At 44.0% G+C, this 23,779-nt stretch overlaps 1 non-coding gene across 1 annotated transcript; it reads right to left on the bottom strand.

The window, feature by feature from the left end:
• Nucleotides 1–21,857: 21,857 nt before the first annotated feature.
• Trnas-cga (transfer RNA serine (anticodon CGA)) lies at nt 21,858–21,931 on the bottom strand. The gene has a single exon. It is a non-coding gene; the product is annotated as a tRNA-Ser (tRNA).
• Between the last annotated feature and the right edge of the window lie 1,848 nt (nt 21,932–23,779).

Raw genomic sequence — 23,779 nt, 5'->3', positions numbered from 1 at the left:
ATCACTCGTCTACACTTTGCTGTTCGTGTGAGAGGTGGCATGAGCCCCCTCTCATATTTCTATCTTACGATTTTCCTCTCTAATTGCATGCAGTGAAAAGTCGCTATTCCTTCACACGCTGACTTCCCACGCAGCGTCTCTCGTCACCCGGGTGGTCCGGTGACAGGCGGGCTCTGCTGATCTGGAAAGGGTTAAGCCGACGGGTGTGAGGAAGTCGAGTGAATGCTTTGCAGACGCCGACATTGTCAAAAGACACGCCCGGAGGGGTCTGAAGTAGCAGCTGGGCTAGAGGTTCCGCTACTTCGCAGAAACTTAGCGAAAACACTTTCTGGCGGGCTACCAGCGAGGCGTGGGAATGACTTGTGTACCCAGGCAGTTGTGGCGGGAAAATTCCCGCGCTTTCTGCAAAATAGTAACTGTGATTGGCTTGCTCAGGGCATAGCTCCGTGACGTAGCAAAATCAGCGCAGAAATTGGCGCCAAGAATCTCCATTGGTGGAATGGTAGTGCTCCGGCAATAGAGTGGAATTTCCGCCGGTTTTCGAGTTGCTGATTGGGACGTTTAACCACGGCCACTGTCGTGGGGGCGGGAACGTTGTGTGTTCGGCCTGTATGGGTGCTCTAGGTAGTCGGCTCTCGCCTTTCGGTTGAGGACGTCGAAGCAACCAGCCATCGCCTCCGGTACGCCAGATCATGTTCTGACAGTTAAGAAGACAGTTTGGTAATGTATGTCCGCAGCACCGACAGATAGGGATTTTCCTAGGTGATAATCAGAGCTCAGCAGAGCGGGCCTGTTCGTCTTTTTCTAACTTTGTTCTGTCTTGAGTAGCAGCAATTAATGTTAGGTTAGCTGTGTGTCTCTCTTAAGATTTGAGTGGCAAGGAATTGGCTCCACATACCACTTCGTCTTAAGCCTCACAATCTAGTTTAGGGACAACTTCACCTTCATAGCGTTTGTTTGAGTACCCAATTTGAGCCAATTTGATGTATTACAAATGTTTCATGTGTTTTTGTTTATTATTTTGTGTTTAGTCTTAATAAATCATATTGCTATTTTGGACAGAACTTTCATTCTGTTAATCGGTAGAGCAACCCTATCATTTCTCACTATGTTAATAAAAACTTCCTTTATTTAACTTATTTATCAAATTAAATTATTGCAGGTGCCAAACTCTTTTTCTACTCCACTTGCAGGGTTTGTTACAGTCAGTTCGCGTATCTTTTTAATCCATGTGCAGCAGCAAAAGTCGGAGTTAGAATAGGGGGGGCTTAGGGCATCATTTACATTTGTGGATTCTAGAAGAATTTAGTGTTAAATACACTGCTAGCCCCGGCACCTCGCACGTGTACTTGCGAGTAGTGTGGTTCACTGTGCACTTCATCCGGTGTTGTGGGGGACGCAGGGAGTATCAGTAGGAATACTTAAAAAAGCAGTGTCGGCGCCACAACGCCTGCTGCTCCCGGTGCTCGGGAAGCGTGAGCACTTTGTGGAAGATGGCTGTCGCTCTCCTGATGGGTCTAATAGGCGGCGCCTCTGCCCACAGCCGGGAGGGACGGCTCCGTGAAAAGACCGCACGCACTTCAAAGGGCGAGGATGTAATTAGGCGCGGGAACCTGAATGGCAGCCGGCAGCTGAGATGTGTCGGGAGGCAGGAAGTATGTGGGGGGGGTTGAGGAGGGGGAGCGCAGCAACTGTAGCCTTCCCCCGGAAATGCGTTAACTAGGCTGAGCGCCGCCAGGCGGCGGGCGTGCAGCTCGGGAAATCCCCTTTAATTTCGCTCGCGGCGAAGCGCGACACCGTCTCAACTTTGCCGGAGTCTCGCTTTAGTGGCTTTACTTTCGGTGTGAGGCTTGAAAGGAGCGGTGGCCACTAGCACGGATTTTACTTCATAGGCTTCACGGCTGTAGCTCCATTCTTCTTTTCCATGGGGAGAACCCGAATGTCACCGACGTTGTTTCGAAGTTGTTCTGGCATATTATTTGAGGTTTTTAGTATGAGTGACTCACAGTCTCTTGTGGCTCGTGACAAAGTAATTTTACAATACCTTCGATCTAAAAACTGTGGCTGGCGATGACAGCGTCGTCGTGCGGTACACGCACGGGCTGTATTTGGATGTGTACAGCTCCAGGTACACATTGCAGGGCTCCATTGCTCTCCTTCTCTCTGTGACTCATTAGTCTTCTGACTGGCTTGATGCGGCCCGTCACGATTCCTTTCCTGTGCAAACCCTCTTTACCTCAGAGCAGCACTTGCAACCTTCACCCTCAATTTGCTGAATGTGTTTCCATCTCTGTCCTTCTCTACAGTTTTTATCCACTACATCTCAGTCTAGTTTTGACTGAAATGGCCTGGGAGTCGGGACAGATTCCACCAGACTGGACAAAAGCAGTAATCACATCAATCTTTAAACATGGAAACAGAAAAGATTGTAACAACTACAGAGGTATCTCTTTAATCAGCGTTGTGGGTAAAATCTTCTCAGGTATTGTTGAAAGGAAAATGCGAGTATTAGTTGAGGACCAATTGGATGAAAATCAGTGTGGGTTTAGGCCTCTTACAGGTTTCAGGACCAGATCTTTAGCTTACGGCAAATAATGGAGAAGTGGTATGAGTGGAACAGGGAATTGTATCTATGCTTTATAGATCTAGAAAAGGCATATGACCGGGTTCCTAGGAGGAAGTTATTGTCTGTTCTACAAGATTATGGAATAGGAGGCAAATTTTTGCAAGCAATTAAAGATCTTTACATGGATAGTCAGGCAGCAGTTAGAGTTGACGGTAAATTGAGTTCATGGTTCAGAGTAGTTTCGGGGGTAAGACAAGGCTGCAACCTGTCTCCACTGTTGTTCATATTATTTATGGATCATATGTTGAAAACAATAGACTGGCTGGGTGAGATTAAGATATGTGAACACAAAATAAGCAGTCTTGCATATGCGGATGACTTAGTTGTGATGGCAGATTCGATTGAAAGTTTGCAAAGTAATATTTCAGAGCTAGATCAGAAATGTAAGGACTATGGTATGAAGATTAGCATCTCCAAAACGAAAGTAATGTCAGTGGGAAAGAAATATAAACGGATTGAGTGCCAAATAGGAGAAACAAAGTTTCAACAGGTGGACTGTTTCAAGTACTTAGGATGCATATTCTCACAGGATGGCAACATAGTGAAAGAACTGGAAGCGAGGTGTAGCAAAGCTAATGCAGCGAGCGCTCAGCTACGATCTACTCTCTTCTGCAAGAAGGAAGTCAGTACCAAGACTAAGTTATCTGTGCACCGTTCAATCTTTCGACCAACTTTGTTGTATGGGAGCGAAAGCTGGGTGGATTCAGGTTACCTTATCAACAAGGTTGAGGTTACGGATATGAAAGTAGCTAGGATGATTGCAGGTACTAGTAGATGGGAACAATGGCAGGAGGGTGTCCACAATGAGGAAATCAAAGAAAAACTGGGAATGAACTCTATAGATGTAGCAGTCAGGGCGAACAGGCTTAGATGGTGGGGTCATGTTACACGCATGGGACAAGCAAGGTTACCCAAGAGACTCATGGATTCAGCAGTAGAGGGTAGGAGGAGTCGGGGCAGACCGAGGAGAAGGTACCTGGATTCGGTTAAGAATGATTTTGAAGTAATAGGTTTAACATTAGAAGAGGCACCAATGTTAGCACTGAATAGAGGATCATGGAGGAACTGTATAAGGGGGGCTATGCTCCAGACTGAACGCTGAAAGGCATAATCAGTCTTAAATGATGATGATGATGATGACCTCAGTCTAGTACCATGGAAATTATTCCCCGAGGTTGCAACGGCACTTTCGCGTTCTCGTCAATACGGTACCAGAACGTTTAAGTTCTACCACCGTAAAGACGGAAGACCCGCGATTCGGAATGTCAGAACAGTGTAAGAAGTAGCGTCAGGAACACCATCACAAAATCACGCAGCTCTAACACTCCAAACCATCGACTCTCGGAGAGAGATTTTAACCGTGTTCAACCCATTGGTAAAGTATCCAACTATTTTTCTCCGAATCATACAGTTTGGGGGAAAAGCAGTGAGAATAATTACTTTTGGAAACCTTTTATCAGACAAAGCCTGTTTTAACAATAAACTGTTTCGCTTAACAAAACGGCCGCCAGCCCAAATCGGGCACAGTGTCTACACAAAAGATAAAGTCAATTTTCGACACTGAATAAATAACTACTTTCACTTACTATGGTCACTTGGCAGTAAGTACTATTAATCCCACTTTCTGTTACTTAGGGAATTTATCACTATACTTCAGTAATTATTTAAAGAACACACATATCAAGGATACAAAAAAAAAAATTGAACTTACAGCTATCATTCATATGACCAAAACTGTTATTTAACACGACTAAATTTCATTTCTTTAGGACTGTTATTTGTTAACGTTTTACTAACATCAATATTTTTCTGGCTTTCTATGACATGGAGAAGCAACACGAACAATTACTGTTAAGATTGTTGTAGTTAAACAATTATGTTACTTTACTTTCAGAAATACTATTGAAAACTTATCCTCATGGCCACGCAAAGCGGTGGCCCTTAAACTGATTCGTGCAAACTTTAGTATTTAAAACGATTTTCAGAATTTACTACCAAAACAGTACTCTTGCCAGTAATTTACTATTATTCGAGCTTCAATAAACATTAGGATACTCGGAATAAATTCGTTTACGTAAGGACCCTACTGAGGTAAATGACATAGGAAAATCACGGTTAAACATAAGGGTACATTGAACACTTATATTCCACTGATTTAAGATGGATGGTTCATACTATGATACACTTCTAAATAAAGTACTTTGCCTGTTACTGATGTCGAAGGTGGCGTGAAGCGGTGCTGCGTAGTAATATTGCGCAGGTACGGCTGTTGATATATATAGCTCTATCTTCCTCTTGGTGGCGACGATATAATTACTAATTTCAGAACTATTAATTTATTGCCGTACTGCGACAATCATGTAGAACACGTCCGAGACCAAAAACTCAGTCTTGCAGGTAAATTCGGGGCCTCTAGTGCTTGACAAACGTAATGCGTGTTCACCACTTGCAGGGCAGCTACCGACTATATCAGCCACTTGCGCGCCCATTCTCACTCGCACGCCTCACCACCTTTTCCATTCCACCACAGAACGGAGTTCCGTTCTACCTATGATCCCTACACCTTTTCAATTTACCCTTCTGCTTACAAAAAACCTAAGTATGAACCATCTACAATTGCATGACAGCATATACATACAAAATTGACATAATTAATTACAGTTGTACTTGAAATATTACATAATTATTTACAAAATATATTTTAATTCCACCTACGTCAAAGGGGTTATTTTAAATAGATAAACTACACTTAACAAAAGCTTACTCTCGTTATAATATTTTCTTAATTTTTCAAAATTATTATGGAACAAAAAAAAATTTTTTAAATATACAGATTAATGGTAGTATTATATTTACAATAGCATTACAAGGTCTTAACAGATGTCCATACCTTTCTCTCCTCGCCGATTCTGCGGACAACCTCCTTGTTCCTTATCTTATCAGTCCACCTAATTCTCAACATTCGCCTCTAGTGCCACACCCCAAATGCTCCGATTCTCTTCTGTTCTGGTTTTCCCACAGTCCATGTTTCACTACCATACAATGCTGTGCTCCAAACCTACTCTCTCAGAACTTTCTGCCCCAAATTAACGCCTATGTTTGATACTAGTAGACTTGTCTTGGCCAGGAATTTCCTTCTACCAGTGCTAGTCTGCTATTGGTGTCCTCTTTCTCCATCCACCATGAGTTCTTTTGCTGCCTAGGCAGCAGATTTCCTTACATTAATCTACTTTCCAGATGTTAAGTTTCTCACTGTTCTCATTTCAACTACGTCTCCTTGCTTTTGTCTTTCTTATGTTAACTCTCAGACCGTATTCTGTACTCGTTAGACAGGTCATTCCATTTAACAGATCCTGTAATTTTTCTTCATTTTCACTCAGGATAGCAATGCCGTCAGTGAATCCTTTCACCTTCGATTCTTAGCCCACTATTGAGTCTTCCTTTTATTTCCGTCATTCCTTTTTCGATGTACAAATTGAACGGAAGTGGCGAAAGACCACATTCCTGTCTTACGCTTTTTTTAATTCGAGCACTTCGGTCTTCGTCTTCTACTCTCCTTGTTCCCTCTCGGCTCTTGTACATACTGTACATTACACGTCTTTCCCTATAGCTTACCCTCATTTTTCTCATAATATCTAATATTCTGCACTATTTCACAGCGTCGAAAGCTTTTTCCAGGGCGACAAGTCCTACGAACGTGTCTTGTTTTTTTCTTTAGCTTTGCTTCCATTATTAACTGCAACTTCAGAATTGCCTCTCTGCTGCCTTTACCTTTGCTAAAGCCAAACTGATCGTCTTCTAATTTCTTTTTCCATTCTTCTGTATATCATTCTTGTTAGCAACTTGGATGCTTCAGCTGTTAAGCTGATTGTGCGATAACACTCGCGCTTGTCAGCTTCTGCAGTCTTCGCAAGTGTGGGGATGATATTTTTATGATAGTCAGATGGTACATTGCCAGACTCATACATTCTACACACCAACGTGAACAGTCGTTTTGTTGCCAGTCCCCCAATGACTTCAGAAATTCTGATGGGGTGTTATCTATCCCTTATGCCTTATTCATATTAAGTCTTCCAAAAGTCTTCTAAATTCTGATTCTATAGCTGGATCCCCTACGTCTTCCATCCTGTTTCTTTTTTCATCAAGTTATCAGACAAGTCTTCATCCTCATAGGGGCTTTCAATGTAATCTTTCCATGTATCTGCTCTCTCCTCTGCATTTAACAATGGAATTCTCATTGCACTCTTAACGTTACCACCGTTGCTTTTAACTTCACCGAAAGTTGATTTCGATTTCTTCACATTTTGGCTGCAACCATTTCATCTTAGCTTCCATGTATTTTTCTATTTATTCAGTTCTAAATGACTTGTATTTCAGTATTCCTAAATTTCCCGAAACATTTTTGTACTTCCTTCTTTCATCCATCAACTGAAATATGTCTTCTATTACCCGTGGTTCCTTCGCAGTTACCTTCTTTGACCAACTCTTTTGTGTCTAGTTTTCGTGATTGCCCTTTTTAGAGATGTCCATTCCTCTTCAACTGAACTGCCTTCTGCGCTAATCCTTAAGGCAATATCTGTGGCCTTGGAGAACTTCAAGCGTCTCTCTTCATTCCTTCGTACATCCTTATCCCACTTCCTTGCCAACTGACTTGTCGTGATAAGCCTCTTAAACTTCAGCCTACTCTTCATCATTACTGAACTGCGATTCGAGTCTGTATCTGTTCCTGGGTACGCCTTCCTGTCCAGTATCTGACTTCGGAATCTCTGTCCGTCCACGATGTCATATGACTTAAATCTTACCGTATCCGCCGGTGTTTTCCAAGTATACCACCTCCTCCTGTTAATATTGAACAGAGTATTCGCTATCAGAAGCTTAAATTTACTGTAGAACTCATTTAGTCTTTCTCCTCACTCATTACTAGTACCAAACCCAAATTGTCCGTAACTCTTTCTTCTGCTCCTTCCCCTGCAACCGCATTCCATTCACCCCGTGACTAATAGAGTTTCATCTCCCTTTTTGTACTGAAAACCACTCCAGTACCATTATACGCTTGATCTCTTCATCTTCCGCTTGCGACGTAGGGATTAATACCTGAACTATTTTTGTCGGTGTTGGTCTGCTGTCGATTCTGATGAGAACAACCCTGTCACTGAACTTTTATGTTCTCCTTTGGGGCAGCAGCCTAATGTATGCCTGATAATGATATGATTATTAGATTAGTTGCACCAAATAGCTGCTTGTAATAAGTAAGTTTTATTTACGACATACTCTTTCGGCCTTATCACCATTTTCAAGTACGTCTAGATTGGTGTGACGTCCATATTACGTCGTTAGTGGACTGTTTTATAACTGCCACTGTTTTCATAAGATGACAAATGATCTCAATATCTTGAAAATAAAATGCTAATTACGCAGCAGCAGTTTGACAGTTCTATCACTGAACTATTCGCAGTAACTCACTCTCTGAACGAGCTCCCTATTCATAACGAAACCTACTCCCGTGATATAATTTTCTGCTGCTGTTTATATACCCTATATTTAGCTGACCAGAAATCCTTGTCTTCTTTCCATTTCAGATTACTGACTCCCACAAGACCTAGACTGAGCCTCTGCAGTTCGAATTTCCTAGCTTCCCTATGACATTCCACGCCCCGACTCGTAGAACTTTATCCTTTCGTTGGTTATTCAATATTTTTCTCATTGTCACCTCCCTCTTGGCAGTCCTTTCCCGGAGGTCTGAATGGGGGGACTATTCCGGAATCTTTTGCCATTGAGGATACCAACATCACGCTTTTCAAATACAGGCCACGTGTCCTTTGGATACACAGTATGTGTCTTCAATGCATTGGTTTCCGTTACCTACTGCATCCTCATGCCGTTGATCACTGCTGATTCTTCCGCCTTTCGGAGCATGGGAGTGCACTGAAACTCTGTCCTCTACCACGCGCGGTTTGACAAAGCCGTTGGGAGAACTAGAGTGACTGTTACGCTGGAAATCTCACGCCTTCTAATGTTGAATGTCCCTCTAACTGCATAAGACAGGGCTCGGTCGCTGTTCCTTTGCCTTTCGTAAGTATTGGTGTGACCTGTGCAACTTTCCAATCTTTGGGTACGGATCTTTCGTCGAGCGAACGCTTGTATATGACTGTTAAGTATGGGAAATAAAAGAAAGGTTGTAACGCCGGAAATGCATAGCCTCCTATTTCCATCTATTGTACTAATTTTTTTTCCTTGCTTTGTTACCTCAAGATATGACATTTCTGTCTCTTTGTATATTGTAATTGTTTTACTGTTTGTATATATATATCTTTATACATTTATGTCGATGTATAATTGGTTTGTTTCGTAAACATTATTTGTATTTTTACGCTGGGTCTTGCCTAGGGAAGACTGCTATCGAACGATTACGTCGATAGGTCGTGTGAAGAATCAAAGTGTGTAGGATCTTTGGTAGTGTTAACTCTGCCGCGTGGAGCGCGGGCTGAGAAGGAGTCTGGCTGGAGTAGCGAGTGGAGCAGGTGTGTTGTGTGACGCTCCCGCGAGTTGCCGCGCTTTCGGGGTTTGGCAGCATGTAATTGCGATCGACTTGCGATGATAGTTTCTGACATGGTGTCGCGGACGGGAAACATTAACTAGCGCACATCAAGAGCCCGTTTCGTCTGGTGACCGTGTCGAGAAGAAGGCGCGCCAACATCCAGCTTCTGCAACAGCGACGGCCGACAATGAGTGACTGTCGCCACCTCCTCGATCGACGGCTTCAAACCTTCAATCAACCAACAAGGAAGACTGGAAGCAAGTAAAGTTTTAGAAGTGTATGGCAGACCTCAGCTTTTCAAACTGTACCATTTTCGTAACTATAATTACAGCAACTTAGCATGAACCTTTGTTGCTCATTGTCCCAATTGCATTGCCAAGCAGGGTCCCTTCCTTTTCCGAAATGAACCCGAGTGTCGTTGAAATTCGAACGCCAGCATTAAAGTAATATAGCTAACTCGTTTTCACTGCTTTAATTTCAAAGTTCAACTATGGAATTAATAGCTGGCTGCAATATTCAGATTACACAAGCACGAATTAAGAGTGCGAGCTTTGTTACCGTATTTTAGCTTACCTGTGACTGCAGCTCAGCTTGGTACGTACTAAATTTTACTATTGTTAATTGTTCAGAATCATTTAATTCAAGTTCAAAGTTAAATCCCTTCTTTCTAAATTGCGTAGATTCAAGTAGCTTTTGAAATGATTGTTGAGGTAGTCCAAGACTAACCGTATTTTACTGTGCTTCAGAAAGAAAGCTCACTATTAACTTCAGTCACTAAATTAACTTTCGATTTTCCGGGTTTATTAATTCTTTTGCTAAATTAAGTCAGGGTGTAGCGAAATTTATTACTTCTGACAAACTTTCAGTTTTCACACTACACGTGTCAACCTTCAGTTGCCACGCTTCTAGTGCTAATTATATGTGTAATAACCTTTCTTTTTCAGTTACTATAGTAATTGTCCTTAGGACTGGCGACCGTGATTTCCCCCAAATCTCAAATACCTAATTACCGCTAGTTAATTGTTAACGTAACGGCTGCACATTTACTTTCTTTATTAACTTTACCCCTTTTCAAAATTAATTTCCACCAGTTTCATTAGCACTTTTCCTTTCATTTAGATGTAACCCTTTCCTCCCTCTTTACCGACAGGTTAACTTCGGTGACGATTGCTTTCCCAAAACTCCCATTAGGTACACGCGGTTTCATTTTTCACGGTCATTAAGGTCGATAAGTGAGGGGGAGGTTACAAGGTTCAGGAGTGGAATTAAATTACAAGGTGAAAGGATATCAATGATAAGATTCGCTGATGACATTGCTATCCTGAGTGAAAGTGAAGAAGAATTAAATGATCTGCTGAACGGAATGAACAGTCTAATGATTACACAGTATGGTTTGAGAGTAAATCGGAGAAAGACGAAGATAATGAGAAGTAGTAGAAATGAGAACAGTGAGAAATTTAACATCAGGATTGATGGTCACGAAGTCAATGAAGTTAAGGAATTCTGCTACCTAGGCAGTAAAATAACCATTGACGGACGGAGCATGGAGGACATCAAAAACAGACTCGCTAGGCAAAAAAGGCATTTCTGGCCAAGACAAGTCTACTAATGTCAAATACCGGCCTTAATTTGAGGAAGAAATTTCTGAGGATGTACGTCTGGAGTACAGCATTGTATGGTAGTGAAACATGGACTGTGGGAAAACTGGAACAGAAAGCATTTGAGATTTGGTGCTATAGGCGAATGTTGAAAATTAGGTGGACTGATAAGGTAAGGAATGAGGAGGTTCTACGCGGAATCGGAGAGGAAAGGAATATGTGGAAAACACTGATAAGGAGAAGGGACAGGATGATAGGACATCTGCTAAGACATGAGGGAATGACTTCCATGGTACTAGAGGGAGCTGTAGAGGGCAAAAACTGTAGAGGCAGACAGAGATTGGAATACGTCAACAAATAATTGAGGACGTAGGTTGCAAGTGCTACACTGAGATGAAGAGAAAAAAAAAAAAAAAAAAAAAAAAAGGTATGGAGCTATTGCATCAGCGTACTCTGAAAGGAACCTAACTGATACACAGTCTGGACCAGGAGACTTGCTTTTATTAAGCGATTTGAGTTGCTTCACTACTCCGAGGATATTTACTTCTACGGTACTTATGTTGACAACTGTTCTTGATTCGAATTCTGGAATACTTACTTTGTTTTCTTTTGTGAAGGCGTTTCGGAAGGCTGTGTTTAGTAACTCTGCTTTGGAAGCACTGTCTTCGATAGTGTCTCCATTGCTATAGTGCAGAGAAGGCATTGATTGTTTCTTGCCGCTAATATACTTCACATACGACCAGAATCTCTTTGGGTTTTCTGCCAGGTTTCGAGACCAAGTTTCGTTGTGGAAACTGTTATGAGCATCTCGCATTGAAGGCCACGTTAAATTTCGAGCTTCTGTAAAAGATCGCCGATCTTGGGGATTTTGCGTCTGTTGAAATTTGGCATGTTTTTTCCGTTGTTTCTGCAATACTGTTCTGACTCGTTTTGTGTACCGAGGAGGATCAGCTCCGTCTTTTGTTAATTTATTTAGTACAAATCTCTCAATTGCTGCTGATACTATTTGTCTGAATTCATGCTACAGGTCGTCTACACTTATATTAGTTTGGAAGGAATGGAGATTGACTCTCAGGAAGGCGTCAAATGAATTTTTATCTGCTTTTTGAATAGGTACATTTTTCGTTTATCTCGCTACGATACCCCTGTGTTCACTAATCCCCACATCCGTTTTGATGCTCGTTATTAACTCAGGATTATTTGTTGCTAACAGTGTGCTTTCACAACCGTTTACTATTCGCGTGCGCTCATGAACTAACTGCTCGAAATATTTTTCAGAGAATGCGTTTAGCACAATTTCGGGTGATGTTTTCTGCCTACCTATGGAATTAAACATATATTTTCGCCAACATATCGAGGGTAAATTAAAGTCACCACTAATTATAATTGTGAGTCGGGTACGTGTTTGAAATCAAACTCTTTTCTTTAAAGCTTTCAGCAATTGTATCACGTGCATTGGGAGGGCGGTAAAAGCATCCAATTATTATTTTATTCCGGTTGCCAACGATGACCTCTGCCCATACTAACGCACAGGAAGTATCTACTTCAATTTCGCGACAAGTTAAACTACTTCTGACAGCAACAAACACGCCACCGCCAACCGTGTTTAGTCTATCCTTTCGGAACACTGTTAGATTCTTCGCAAAAATTTCGGCTGAGCTCACCTTCGGCTTTAGACAGCTTTCAGTGTCTATAACCATTTGAGCATCAGTGCTTTCTATTAGCGCTTGGAGCTCTGGTACTTTCCAAACACAGCTACGACAGTTTACAAGTGTTATACCAGTCGTTCCCTTATCTACGTTCTTCCTGTGATTTGCCTGTACCCTTTGTGACTGAAACCCTTTCCATCTTTTCCCGAGACCCTCTAACCTAAACATACTGCCCAGTCCAGGCCCACAACGTGTAGCCGCCTCCTGCGTATGGTGTACTCCTGCCCTCCTCAGCGGAATCCGAAACCCAACCACCCTATGGCACAAGTCGAGGGATCTGCAGCCTACATGGTCACAGAACCGTCTGAGCCTCTGATTCAGATTTTAGACCCTCCACTCGGCCCTGAACCAGAGGTCCGCAATCGGTCCTGTCGACCATGCTGCAAATGGTGAGCTCTGCTTTCATCTCGCAAGCAAGACTGGCAGTCTTCACCCCTTCTGTCAGCCGCTCGAAACCAGAGAGAATCTCTTCTGATCCAGAGTGAACAAAACATCATTGGTACCGACGTGAGCCACCACCTGCAGTTGGCTGCACCCTGTGCTCTTCATGGCATTCAGAAGGACCCATTCCATGTCGGGAATGACTCCACCCGGCATGCACACAGAGTGCACATTGACTTTCTTCCCATTCTCGCCAGCCATGTCATTAAGGGGTCCCATAAAGAGCCTAACCTTGGAGCTCCCGATTATCTATAATCCCATCCACTGTGGCTGCCTAGATCTTTCAGACTGAGAAGTTTCCTCTGAATTAGGTTTCGACATCTGGCCCAGCGATAGTGTCAGCCACTGACAACACCTGTTTGTCAGACTAACTGGGGAGGCCTTACGTGTGGCATCTTGGGAAGTCTTTCGCCATCTGCTATGACCTGGGGCGACCTCCCACTCGACCACAGGTGAGGGGTCAGTCTAAGCGCGAGCAGTAACTGGGCTGGCCACCGGTGAGGATCGATCGGAGGACTCTGACGTGCTGGAAGTCCGTTGGATCCCCACAGCCGGCCCACAACAGTGGTGCCCATCCATTGCAGCCTCAAGCTGTGTAACCAAAGCCATCACAGCCTGGAGCTGATAGCAAAGTGTCACCAACTCTGTTTGCATCCGCACACAACATTCCCTGTCCACACTAAAGACCGTGGAAAACTAAGCTACCCAGATAATTGGACAATCGGTACGTGCTGCGGAGCTCGACTGCAGACGCTAGTGAAAATACAGGAACTGTGTCTAATAAATTGGACTATAAATGGAAATACCGTGTGGCTAGGGCCTCCCGTCGGGTAGACCGTTCGCCTGGTGCAAGTCTTTCTAGTAGACGCCACTTCGGCTACTTGCGTGTCGATGGGGATGAAATAATGATGAAAGACACACAACACCCAGTCATCACGAGGCAGAGAAAATCCCTGGCCCCGCCGGGAATCGAAACTCGGCACCACGTGCGGGGACTAATACGCAGAGATTCAAAAACCTAACTACCGAAGCACTCAGGTGAAACTATATAATTCGCCCGAGTACGGACTTATAATATGTCACAAAATCGATTTACTTTCCGACGCACAGGAAACCGCGAGAACTGTGGCTATTGGATATTACATTAACACGCAGAAACTCAAGGAACTGAACTATTAAAGCACACAGATGATATAATAAAATTAGCTGCTAATTAGGAGCTCGTAAAAGTCGCAGAAACGGTTACTTCCCTGTTGTTGCGTGTGTCTCGGCCGGCTGTTGTTGCCCGACTGACTGACTAACACACACCGGTCACTAGCTTTAAAAAAAAACCAATTAGCTTTCAATTCTAAATCTCTCCGCAATGTCTCATCAAGTGAGGGCATGCAACATTGCTGATGGTGATCCGTTCGTCAGATGGGAACGTTAAGCTCGGCCGTGATCTTTGGGAGGAACAGGGTATATGCCGGCATCAGGTTTCACCTCTCCGTTTTCTCGCCAACACGAGCATGTCACTACAGTACACTACACGTATACCAATTACAGTCACTTACACTTAACAGCTACACTTAGGCACACACTCGTCCCTTAGAAATGGTGTTTGCGGGCGCGAAGGGTAGAGAAAACCTGTCCAATTAGGTAGCTGAACGTGCCCTTCGGGTTCTCCCAATCACTCATACTATACTACTTTACCATACGACTTCAAGACAAAAATAAATAACAAAAACTAAATGCACTTACGGTTAATATAGTAAATATGGAAAATACAGGGCTATTACAAATGATTGAAGCGATTTCATAAATTCACTGTAGCTCCATTCATTGACATATGGTCACGACACACTACAGATACGTAGAAAAACTCATAAAGTTTTGTTCGGCTGAAGCCGCACTTCAGGTTTCTGCCGCCAGAGCGCTCGAGAGCGCAGTGAGACAAAATGGCGGCAGGAGCCGAGAAAGCGTATGTCGTGCTTGAAATGCACTCACATCAGTCAGTCATAACAGCGCAACGACACTTCAGGACGAAGTTCAACAAAGATCCACCAACTGCTAACTCCATTTGGCGATGGTATGCGCAGTTTAAAGCATCTGGATGCCTCTGGAAGGGGAAATCAACGGGTCGGCCTGCAGTGAGCGAAGAAACGGTTGAACGCGTGAGGGCAAGTTTCACGCGTAGCCCGCGGAAGTCGACGAATAAAGCAAGCAGGGAGCTAAACGTACCACAGCCGACGGTTTGGAAAATCTTACGGAAAAGGCTAAAGCAGAAGCCTTACCGTTTACAATTGCTACAAGCTCTGACACCCGATGACAAAGTCAAACGCTTTGAATTTTCGGCGCGGTTGCAACAGCTCATGGAAGAGGATGCGTTCAGTGCGAAACTTGTTTTCAGTGATGAAGCAACATTTTTTCTTAATGGTGAAGTGAACAGACACAATGTGCGAATCTGGGCGGTAGAGAATCCTCACGTATTTGTGCAGCAAATTCGCAATTCACCAAAAGTTAACGTGTTTTGTGCAATCTCACGGTTTAAAGTTTACGGCCCCTTTTTCTTCTGCGACAAAAAACGTTACAGGACACGTGTATCTGGACATGCCACAACTGGAGACCGACAGCGCCGACTTCATCTTTCAACAGGATGGTGCTGCACCGCACTTCCATCATGATGTTCGGCATTTCTTAAACAGGAGATTGGAAAACCGATGGATCGGTCGTGGTGGAGATCATGATCAGCAATTCATGTCATGGCCTCCACGCTCTCCCGACTCAACCCCATGCGATTTCTTTCTGTGGGGTTACGTGAAAGATTCAGTGTTTAAACCTCCTCTACCAAGAAACGTGTCAGAACTGCGAGCTCGCATCAACGATGCTTTCGAACTCATTGATGGCGACATGCTGCGCCGAGTGTGGGAGGAACTTGATTATCGGCTTGATGTCTGCCGAATCACTGAAGGGGCACATATCGAACATTTGTGAATGCCTAAAAAAACTTTTTGAGTTTTTGTATGTGTGTGCAAAGCATTGTGAAAATATCTCAAATAATAAAGTTATTGTAGAGCTGTGAAATCGCTTCAATCATTTGTAGTAACCCTGTATAAGGTGTGCACTTAGAATCGCTTGTAAGTTGTGAACGTACCTAATGCGCTTTTCATAGACAAAGGAGCGCTGTAAGGCTAAAAAAGTTCGAAGACAAAATTTCTTTGAAAGGCCGCAGCGCCAATTAATTACTACATGGCTGCGAAGCTAGCTGGGTGGCTGGCTGGCTGCGACGCACTTCATCTCACTGCAGCGTAAATCATAAGGGCCGGCGCTGGCCGGTATAATGTGGCCCGGGGAGCAGGGGATCCCCCTTAATGATGGCACTATATCTCGGCCCGCCGTACGTTAGGCGGCGCGGAGCCGCGCAGGGCTACGAGAAATTCGGCCCCGCTCTCGAAAAGCGTGTCGCTGGTAAAAGGCTACAAATCTCCCGTGTTTTTGGTGAGCGCCAGTGCATACAGTTAGTCGCGCCCCATCGATTTTACTTTCCTGGACGGTAATGAAGAGCAACGTTGGGCCATAAGGTGTATGATCGGCATTAGCAACGGCATAATAAGCGTGGAAGTAGCACCCCTGACGACGGTGTAAGGAGAGGCAAGGACGTAGTTGTTAGAAGAAACTCATTTAAATATGAATAAGATTCACCTGGATCGAAATTATAAGTCAGAGAATCAGATTCGATTGTCAGCCAGTCGTCTACAGATCTCAAAAATCTTGGGTGCAACACGTAAAACGTCTCAGGGACACTATTGAGTTAAAACAGTCTTAGCACGGTTTTCGACTTGTTTATGTATTACCAACAACTATTAGCTTTCACATACTGTGTTATTCCTCAATGCTTTGTAGAAATCTTAGCAGTAGCCCAAACGCTTTTAAGTCTAAACTGAAGAGTTTCCTCATGGCTCACTCCTATTCTGTCGAGGAGCTCCTGGAAGAGCTAAAAAATTAAGCAAATTCCAGTGTTACATTCTTGATTTTCTTTATTTAAACTAATGACGTGTCGCCTGAATATGTTTCTTATATTTCATTTTATCTGTTTCTACTGTCGTGTTATAATTTCATGTATTGACTCGTTCCATGACCATGGAGACTTCTCCTTAATGTGGTCCCACGGAACAATAAATAAATAAATAAATAAATAAATGTCAAAACCCAGATTATTACGCAATGTAGTCGGGAAAAGCAAAACACAGAGCGGGGTGGTGCCGTGGTAACATGCTGGATCCTCGTTCGAGAACAGGGCGGCTCAGACCTTCGTCCAAGCATAGGGGTTGACGTTTCTCTTACACTGCTAGAAGGACGCTACACATTTACTAGCCCATTCTTCCTCATCCGCAGTCATCCTTTTTTTTCAAATGCCTTCGTCGTCGATAAGCGTTATCTTCCCCCTTTCCAGAAAAAAAGTGATCGTATCTCCCTATGATGTATAAGCAAAATAAATTTGGTTGCATGATCTTAAAGTTGTAAGTACAGCAATTAAATTTGTAAAATAAAATCTTTTGCCAGCTGACTAATATTGATAAGAAAGCACAACTTGATTTTAAACAACATTTCCAGTTTCTCCTATAGGCCGAAAAAATTTGTTAGGCTACAATGCTCTTGCTTAAGAAACATAATATTTACTGTTTTGGATTGGCAAGACAGCAAATCCACTATGAGGAAGCCGAAAGGCACGCGTTTAAGCTCACGCAGGCTGGCGTGAGGTCTGGAACAGGACACGGATTTTAGACTAAAGAAAAAAGGAGGTAACAGGTAGAATACTTAACTTTAATCCATAATAGGTGAACATCGCTCTTGACGGTCCATGTTTTACAGCATCAATAGTAACTGGTAACGGCGCCTTGCTAGGTCGCAGCAAATGACGTAGCTGAAGGCTATGCTAAACTATCGTCTCGGCAAATGAGAGCGTAATTTGTCAGTGAACCATCGCTAGCAAAGTCGGCTGTACAACTGGGGCGAGTGCTAGGAAGTCTCTCTAGACCTGCCGTGTGGCGGCGCTCGGTCTGCAATCACTGATAATGGCGACACGCGGGCCCGACGTATACTAACGGACCGCGGCCGATTTAAAGGCTACCACCTAGCAAGTGTGGTGTCTGGCGGTGACACCACATTTACCACGAAGTAAAATGGAGATCTCAAACGGACTTAGCATTACTAAACTGATTGGCCCAAGGGAAGATTCCAACGAGGTGTACAAAGAATGGGAAGTTTTGGAATGGAGATTGAACACAATTACCTTACACATATTTATATATGTGACTGTATAGTACAGAAGATGCCGTTATTGAGCGCCACAAGCATTTTTATTTCTTGAATATCACCCGATAGATGAGTTCCCCTTTGATGGAAGTATCCCTGCAGATTTCTTCTCGTATTTTTGCTCTAAGTTTTTCGATGGTACAGTCCACAAGAAAAAAAATCACACACTGTCAGCTCAGGCTATATTGGGGAGCATGCAAAGTCACCGTGCTTTGAAATGACACAGTTACCAAACATCGTCCGACAGTCCCCATCACACTTCCCCTTACTGAAAAATACTGTCTCATCATATTCATTCATAGAACATATATCTCTCTTCAGTAGGAATCTTTCTCATGAAACATCTTCTTACTTTAGGTCTTTCACTGCGCTAGTAATTCGTAGTTTAGGACTCACTATTTCGCACCGTATCTCTTCCAACGGTTTCTCTGCTCATTCTTCTCGATGTTGGAGGGGTGGGGGCGGTTGTATTTAACTCATGCGCCCATTTTGTATTGCCTCCTTCGAGGAATAAAACACTTCATAGGATGTGCCGGAGCAGTGGGCGAAGCTTTGCTAGCAACACACATGTACCTCGCCCTGCGTCATCTCGTTACTTTACAATATCTCCTTCTCTCATACACCTTACTTTATTCGCCACAAATGAGACGTTACAGCACTAGATAAGGGGGAGCGCAGTAGCCGCTAGCTTGAGTGAACTAAATGCGTCTCCCGATTAAAATCACTTCAAGAACATCCGAGTGGGAATCCTGTATTGCTTGCATCCTTCGTGTTGTTTCCCCTAACAAGCCTGTATTTCATGACTATCTCGTCAGTTATGCTCAACTATTCTTCATACAAGTGTCGAAATTCTTCCGATATCTATAGCCCATCAGTATGAAATACGACGCCCCCGATTTCCAATGTTTGCAGATGCTCTCTTCCCGATTAAATTACCTTCGCGTTTCAAACAAGGTTGCAGAAACTGTTTTTCTTTGTGTGTTGCTATATTTGTCCCCTGGAAAGGTACAAGCTTTAACAGCGAGACTGTTTACTGTTCTTAATATTTTATATCGTTAGCCAGTATCAGAACATTAAAACAACGGAAAGCAGCATTAGGTGGTCACAAAAGAGTACTTTGTCGCACTGCCTTATCACGATACGAATAATGTCTAATCAAGTGGCTCCCTCAACTGGCTTGTTCATCTCTCGCCTTCCGCTTCGGTCCCTCCGCCAATTCAATTATGTTGTAAATATCTTCCCAGTCTCTCACACTGCAAGTGAGGTTGAGTACATTTGTGTAACTTAAGCGAACTGTATCCACCGACGATGAAGTTTGGCTCCTACCGGCAGGTAAAATGTGCTGTCGTAGAGATCTGGCGGATAAAATAAAATGTAGACGGAGGACGAGACAGAGAGAGAGAGAGAGGAAGAAGAAGGAGCAGGAAAGTGAAGAAAGGGGGGATGGAGGAAAGGTGATAGTGGGCGGGCATTATCTTCCTGAAACGTAAGCTCTGGATGGCTTGCCTTGAAGTGGAACGAAATGGAGTGTTCAGTGTCGTCGACATAACGCTGTACCGTAAGGGGGACGTGGGTGACAATCAAAGTGGTCCTGTAATGAAAAGAAATGGCAGCCCATACCATCACTCTTGGTTGTCGGGTCGTATGGCAGGCGACAGAATGGCGTCACACCGCTGTTCGGGGCGTTTACAGACTCGCCTTCGCTAGTAATGGCGATTCAGTTCGAAGACTCATTACTGAAACAGTCAATGAGGTTTGAGGCCGAAGAAGTATCTGGACGCGCCCCGGACAGCACTGGGTTATTAACCTGACTCTCTTCCGTCATACGATCACAAAATATTAGATACAGGCTCCCAGGTAGATGCTATTTTTCTTGACTTCCGGAAGGCGTTCGATACAGTTCCGCACTGTCGCCTGATAAACAAAGTAAGAGCCTACGGAATATCAGACCAGCTGTGTGGCTGGATTGAAGAGTTTTTAGCAAACAGAACACAGCATGTTGTTATCAATGGAGAGACGTCTACAGACGTTAAAGTAACCTCTGGCGTGCCACAGGGGAGTGTTATGGGACCGTTGCTTTTCACAATATATATAAATGACCTAGTAGATAGTGTCGGAAGTTCCATGCGGCTTTTTGCGGATGATGTTGTAGTATACAGAGAAGTTGCAGCATTAGAAAATTGTAGCGAAATGCAGGAAGATCTGCAGCGGATAGGCACTTGGTGCAGGGAGTGGCAACTGACCCTTAACATAGACAAATGTAATGTATTGCGAATACATACAAAGAAGGATCCTTTATTGTACGATTATATGATAGTGGAACAAACACTGGTAGCAGTTACTTCTGTAAAATATCTGGCAGTATGCGTGCGGAACGATTTGAAGTGGAATGATCATATAAAATTAATTGTTGGTAAGGCGGGTAGCAGGTTGAGATTCATTGGGAGAGTCCTTAGAAAATGTAGTCCATCAACAAAGGAGGTGGCTTACAAAACACTCGTTCGACCTGTACTTGAGTATTGCTCTTCAGTGTGGGATCCGTACCAGATCGGGTTGACGGAGGAGATAGAGAAGATCCAAAGAAGAGCGGCGCGTTTCGTCACATGGTTATTTGGTAACCGTGATAGCGTTACGGAGATGTTTATCAAACTCAAGTGGCAGACTCTGCAAGAGAGGCGCTCTGCATCGCGGTGTAGCTTGCTCGCCAGGTTTCGAGAGGGTGCGTTTCTGGATGAGGTATCGAATATATTGCTTCCCCCTACTTATACCTCCCGAGGAGATCACGAATGTAAAATTAGAGAGATTAGAGCGCGCACGGAGGCTTTCAGACAGTCGTTCTTCCCGCGAACCATACGCGACTGGAACAGGAAAGGGAGATAGTGACAGTGGCACGTTAAGTGCCCTCCGCCACACACCGTTGGGTGGCTTGCGGAGTATAAATGTAGATGTAGATGTAGATACGGCACGATAGCTGCGCAGGGTAGTCGAGCGGTCTAGGCGTCTTGTCTCGGTCCGCGAGGCTTCCACTCCTCGGCGGTTCGAGTCCTCCCTCGGGCATCGGTGTGTGTGTTGTCCTTAGCGTAAGTTAGATAAAGTAGTGTGTAAGCTTAGGGACCGCTGACGTCAGCAGTTTGGCCCCATAAGACCTTACCACAAATTTCTATTTACGGCCTGATAAACTCTCTCCTGTCATACGGCCCGATAACCATGAGTTATGCTCTGGGATGCCATTTCATTTCGTAGCCGGCCTTTTGGTTGTCGACCGCGGCATCCTTACAGCACAATCTAAGTCAACGGTTTTCTACTCCCCATTTTGTTGCACTTCATGGCAAGCCATGCATAACTTACATTTCAGCAAAATAATGGCCATCCGCACACGGCGAGAGTTCCTGCTGCATGTCTTCGTGTTTGCCAAACCCCACCTCACTCAGCAAGGCCACCGGATCTCCCCCAAATTGCGAACGCGTGGAGCGTTATGGCCAGGGGTTTCCAACCATCTCGGAATCCTGACAACCTAACGAGTTGATTGGACACAATGTTGTATCCAACAATTCTGTCGATCAGTGCCAATCCGGATACCTGCCTGCGTAAGGCCCAAAGGTACACCCATGCATTATTGACTTGATACTTCCTGGCAGATTAAAACTGTGTGCACCGACCGAGACTCGAACTCGGGACCTTTGCCTTTCGCGGGCAAGTGCTCTACCATCTGAGCTACCGAAGCACGACTCACGCCCGGCCCTCACAGCTTTACTTCTGCCAGTATCTCGTCTCCTACCTTCCAAACTTTGCAGAAGCTCTCCTGCGAACCTTGCAGAACTAGCACTCCTGAAAGAAAGGATACTGCGGAGACATGGCTTAGCCACAGCCTGGGGGATGTTTCCAGAATGATATTTTCACTCTGCAGCGGAGTGTGCGCTGATATGAAACTTCCTGGCAGATTAAAACTGTGTGAACCGACCGAGACTCGAACTCGGGACCTTAATCTGCCAGGAAGTTTCATATCAGCGCACACTCCGCTGCAGAGTGAAAATCTCATTCTGAATTATTGACTTGCTCAGTTTCTGAAGCCCTTCCTCTTGAATAAATCATCCATTTTCTCCGAATTTGTAATCATTTGTTTGTCGTTCATGCAAATCACATCTACTGATTCCCCCTTTCCGTCCCCTTCGGACAATTCCATTTGATTAATTTCTTTCTTTTTTGTCTTAAACTGTAATATATGCGTTACTACAACTTCAGGACGACCGATGAGAGTACCTTGGTCTGTATAGGAATAAAGTAAACTGCAAACAGTTTGGTAATCCACATCTTATATTTTTATTACAGTTCAAATAGCTCTGGGCACTATGGGACTTAAACATCTATGGTAATAAGTCCGCTAGAACTTAGAACTACTTAAACCTACCTAACCTAAGGACATCACACAACACCCAGTCATCACGAGGCAGAGAAAATCCCTGACCCCGCCGGGAATCGAACCCGGGAAGCTGGGCGCGGGAAACGAGAACGCTACCGCACGACCACGAGCTGCGGACTTTATTACAGTTCTATCAATCTTTAGATAGGACTGATTAGGGCCCCGTAACTCACTGGTACCCTGGGCTATATCCACCCCCATTAGCTGAGTGGTCTCAGCGGGTTAGATGCCCTATGTAATGAAAAAAACTGAGTTAATGGATCAACGACGAACTGAAACGGGTGTCTTGCGACGTCCGCCCCGAACAGATACAAAGAACGTAGACGAACAAAATGAGATAAATAAAGAAGTGGTCAGCGCGGCGGAATGTCACGCCACCGGGCCCGGGTTCGATTCCCGGCTGTGGCAAGAGGTTTTCTCCGCTCAGGGACTGGGTATTGAGTTGTTCTCATCATCATTTCATCCTCATCTCCGACGCGCAAGTCGCGCCACGTGGCGTCGAATGCAATCAGTACTTGCCTTCGGCGGCCGAACTTCCGCGGCCGATCTTCCCGGTCAACAATGCCTTATGCTCATTTCCCTTTTTACCCTAGGCTATGCGCGGAGCTGTAGCAGAGAGGTGAATGTAAAGGCCCGGAGCCACTGGTTGCGCATGAGTTGGGATACAATTTTGAAGTAAATTTAGCAACATACACCTTGTTGAGACTATCTTAAGAAAACAGAGAAAAAACCACATTTTGTAAATACAGACTAGATTTGAACAGCCTGATGCATCAGTATGAATACCTGAGCCGACATAAAAATGTAGCAGTTCTCAAAGTGGAAAACTAATAATTAACATCAGTGCTTAGAAAGAGTGCAAGGAAAATGGTCACGCACAGCGCTCTACAAATCAGTCTTAATCTTACATTACAACCAACACTTTCAAATTCACCGCCTTCAGGAATCAACGGCAGGCAAACAACATGGGTGCATTAAGATGAGTCCATCAAACAAACGTTGAGTACTCCATGAACTTGCATATCCTCCTATCTCCATCTATTGTACTATAATTTTTTTCCTTATTTTGTTACCTGAAGATATGACATTTCTGTGTCTTTATTTATTGTAATTGTTTTACTGTTTGTATATATATATATATATATATATATA

This window comes from Schistocerca cancellata, chromosome 2 (genome assembly GCF_023864275.1).
Source record: "Schistocerca cancellata isolate TAMUIC-IGC-003103 chromosome 2, iqSchCanc2.1, whole genome shotgun sequence".
Lineage (NCBI taxonomy): Eukaryota > Metazoa > Arthropoda > Insecta > Orthoptera > Acrididae > Schistocerca > Schistocerca cancellata.
The sequence above is the reverse complement of the archived record's forward strand: the minus strand, read 5'-3'. Positions and strand labels throughout refer to the sequence as shown.